We start from the raw sequence: 4532 nt of genomic DNA, 5'->3' as shown, positions 1-4532 counted from the left end.
TTCCACCTACCAATAGAGCTGGAGCACAAGGCCTTATGGGCACTCAAAAGGTTGAACCTAAAATAAAAGGAACCAGCAGAGCTGAGACTGGGGAAATTGAATGAGATGGATGAATCCTATCTCAGGTCATATGAATGAACAAATCTATATAAAGAAAAGATGAAAAAGTACCATGATTGGACAATAGAGAAATGAGAATTCCAAAAGGGTGACTTGGTGCTTCTGTTCAACTCCAGACTCAAATTGTTCCCAGGCAAGCTAAATCTAAGTGGTCAGGTGATCTTGGGCATATTTATATACTTAAAGAACCAATATGAAGATAGATTTGCACTTAGTTTTAGAACTTTTGTATGAATTCTTAAGTATAATTCAGCTTTTATTCCATTTTGTGCCTAATGGATATGATTAGTACTTTTAGGATCAAAATCATAAAGAATTATGCATAACTGGATACAAGGAGGATATGGAAACAGTAAAGGAATGCAAGGAATGGAAATTAAGATGAAAAAGGGAAGTTCGAACAAAGAAATCCTTATTTGAAGACACTCCGCGTCGCAATGAGCAACAAAATAGCAATGGTTGAATTCCAGTGAAGGTTCGCAAACCACTACATCGTGGAGAAGTTTTGTTTATCATATTTGGTGACCGGAAGGCTTAGTGCATTACAGAGGATGATTATTTCGCAAATGTCCCAATCTAGTGGCTCACTGTGATAGTGGCGCATCGCGGCGAGGGTGCATTCTACAATTGTTGGGGTATACTTGAGCTTCGCAATTTCTCAAATTTTAATGGAAAATAGCTATCGAAGGTATGGCACTACGCACTGGATGGATAAATCGGGAATATTTTAACTCTTTTCCCCAACTATAATAGGAAAAATCCAAGATAATGTGAAGCAATTTTGTCAAGCGGAGCAGCGATGGAAAAACAAAATTTTCTCTCATTTAGGGTTCATAAACATTCTTTTTAATTTCTTTATTTCAAGGATTGATTTGGGTATGATTTGTTACTTATTTTTGATGGTTAATTCAAACATGAGTAGCTAAACACCCCCTTTCTGGGGTTGAGGCTAAGAACATGAGTACTCTTTAATATTCTTATTCATAGTCTTTTCTTTGAATTATCATATGGGTTGTTCTTAATTTTTTGAGCTTACTATTTTAATGATTGGCCACCATTAGAATAAATTTATATTTCTATGTGAATCCGGGAGGAGAATCATAGGATAGAACGAAGAACTTAGGGAGCAAGGTTCTTATTCTTTTATAAAATAAAGGATTTGAATTAGCATCTAGGATAGGGATATACCTAGAAGACTTGCTCGGTTCACTTGTAGGAAGACAACCTCATGAATCTAGAAGATTTGTTGTAACTGTGAGGGAGTTGCAGTTACAAATTCAATAGATAGAAGATCTGAGGTCGGGAGACTAAGATTGTGGCATAAACCTTGCGAACCATCAACCTGATAACCAATTAGATTGTGAAAAGAATAGAGAATGGTATAATTTTTCACTATTCCTCAACCGTGGAATCGTCCTCATTATTGTTTACAACCGTTGCTTAATTTTCTTTAGTCATCATAAATTAGTTTTTATTTAGTAATTTTCATTTTATTTGTAGAATCATCTTATTCTCGATACAATCAAACACTTAATCCTCAATTGTCTTGAACTAAAGATTGGAAAAAAATTTCTAGTTTATTGATCCTCGAGGGAACGATATCTGACTGTCTAAGTCACTATATAACTTGCACGATCATATGTACTTACGTGTGCATAGAGACGCAACTTATTTTTGGCGTCGTTGCCGGGGATCAAATAGAATTAGTAAATTGCTTTGATGTTTGTTTTTTTATCATAAGTTTAAGCGTTAACAACTTGATCTTAACGGCTGAATTTTTGCAGGTTTAGCTGAACATTGGACTGGCTAGAGACAAAGAGTTAGTAGAGACTTTTGTAGAACCAGACGTGATTTTTCATCGGAGACGAAGAGCTCAATACTACAATCAACAGAGATCGATGGCAGAATTACTCGATCCTATAGTTGTTGATCCAAATGTTGGAAATGTTTCGGCTTTAGCTATTTTTCTCAACAAGTCGCAAGACCTGTTCATGAAGTAGAAATCCTACTTATGCACCTTGTGACTAACAGTATCCTGAAGCCTGAACAAGGATGTCGATGGGAATTGAATCAAAATATGGTGCAATTGTTGAAATCTACGAGAGAATTTCAGGGACTTTCATATGAGGATTTGTAGCAGCACTTACGAAACTTCCTGGAGATAAGCGACACATATATTCCTGAAGATGTGAGTACTGATTATATCCGATTGAAACTCTTTCCATTTCTCTACTAGGGGAAGAAAAAAGATGGCTACTTGCTGAACCATACCAATCCATAACTACATGGGAAGAATGTGCTCGAAGGTTTCTCATTCGATTTTTTCAATCTTAAAAATTAGCTCGATTAAGGAGTGACATATTGAGTTTTAGACAGAAACATGGAGAAAATCTCTTCCAAGCTTGGGAGAGATTTAAGGGCATGCTCAAAAGTTGTCCTCATCACCACCAATCAAATGATGTTTTGGTGCATACATTTATAGAAGGCCTTGAGTATAATACAAAGATTCTCTTGGATTCAGCAGCAGGGCATCAAGCTTTGGAGAAAACATATAAAGAATTGTATACATTGCTGAATCAAATTACACAAGGAAATTTGGATTGGCATGCAGACTCGAGGAATGCTCCTAAGAAAGTTGTAGGGGTTTTGGAGGTTGATCAGTTCACTGCCTTACAAGCATAGATTTCAGCAATGCAGAACCATATGACTACTCAGCTTAACAACTTAAAGTTGGGGACAACTTAACCAGTAGCCACAATAAATATAGTTCAACAGATATATGCATGGTATGAAGTTTTGGGAAGCAGTGAGTATAAAGTAGATGCATGTTTTGTTAATCCAGATTCAGTCAACTCATGGGGAATGCAAATCGTCAGGGTCAATAGAGTTTTTGCAATACATATAATCCAAATTGGAGGAACCACCCTAATTTATCATGGGATGGAAATCAGGCACAAATAAAAATAAGTATAAGGGATTAGTACAACCAAATCCACAGCTGGTTCAGAATAATCAGGCGACACATACAGTGGTGACAAATGATAATAATGAGTTGGTTCCCACACGTACAGTTGATAACGAGTTGGTTCCCACACGTACAGTTACTGGATGGAGAATATGTATAGATTATCAGATATTGAATGAAGTAACTCGTAAAGATCATTATCCAATTCCTTTCATTGACCAAATGCTGGATAGATTGGTAGGGCAAGAGTATTATTGTTTTCTGGATGGGTACTCTGGCTATAATTAGATAAGCGTAGCACCGGAAGACCAAGAAAAAACCATATTCACTTGTCCATATGGTACATATGCTTTTAGATGCATGCCCTTCGGATTATGCAATGCACCTGCTACATTTCAAAGATGTATGATGGTGATATTATCGGACATGGTAGAGGAATTTGTGGAGGTATTCATGGATGATTTCTCTGTGTAAGGGAATTCATTTAAAAAATGGTTGCAAATTCTCGAAAAAGTTCTAGCTTGGTGCGAAGAAACAAACTTGGTGCTAAATTGGGAAAAATGTCATTTTAAGGTTAAGGAAGGAGTAGTCTTAGGCCATAAAGTGTCATACAAAGGGATGGAAGTTGACAAAGAAAAGGTTGAAGTAATTAAAAAGTCGCCTCATCCAGTTACAGTCAAAGGCGTGCGAAGTTTCTTGGGACATGCTGGGTTCTATAGATGATTCATTCAAGATTTCTCAAAGATTGCAAGTCCCATGCACAAATTGTTAGAAAAAGAAGCCAAGTTTGAGTTTGGAGCTGATTGCCATGAAGCTTTTAAAAAACTCAAGAAGAAGTTGACGAAAGCACCAATTTTGATAGCACCAGATTGGGAGTTACCTTTTGAGAGAATGTTTGATGCTACTGATATCGCAGTGGGAGCAGTGTTGGGTCAGAGAAAAGAGAAGCTATTTCAATCAATCTATTATGCTAGCAAGGTACTAAATGATGCTCAAGTTAACAACACAGTTACAGAGAAAGAGAAATTGGCTGTTGTATATACATTCGATAAGTTTCAATCTTACTTAATTGTTACCAAGGTCATTGTTCATACAGACCATGCTTCCATTAAGTATCTTGTGAATAAAAAAGATACAAAGCCATGACTAATTAGGTGGATTCTGCTACTTTAAGAATTTGATCTTGAGGTGCGTGATAGAAAGGGAACTAAAAATTAGGTTGCTGATCACTTTTGACGGTTGGAAAATCGAGACCATATTGTAGATAACTTTTAGAGTTTCAAGGAAGACTTTCCTGATGAGAAGTTATTGTTATTAGAAGCAGCTGATTTTCCATGTTATGCTGACATTGTAAACCTAATAGTTTGTGGGGTGTATCCTCCCAAAACCACTCATAGCAAAGGAAGAAATTACGTTATGATTTTGTGCTTATCTTTGGGATGAACCA

At 36.5% G+C, this 4532-nt stretch overlaps 1 non-coding gene across 1 annotated transcript; it reads right to left on the bottom strand.

Moving 5' to 3' along the window:
- Nucleotides 1–2463: 2463 nt before the first annotated feature.
- Nucleotides 2464–2570, bottom strand: LOC124888218. Its single transcript, XR_007046350.1, has one exon. It is a non-coding gene; the product is annotated as a small nucleolar RNA R71 (small nucleolar RNA).
- Nucleotides 2571–4532: the final 1962 nt, after the last annotated feature.

Source organism: Capsicum annuum, chromosome 10 (genome assembly GCF_002878395.1).
Source record: "Capsicum annuum cultivar UCD-10X-F1 chromosome 10, UCD10Xv1.1, whole genome shotgun sequence".
Classification (NCBI taxonomy): Eukaryota; Viridiplantae; Streptophyta; class Magnoliopsida; order Solanales; family Solanaceae; genus Capsicum; species Capsicum annuum.
Note: the sequence above shows the minus strand (reverse complement) of the source record. Positions and strands in the feature narration are given on the sequence as shown.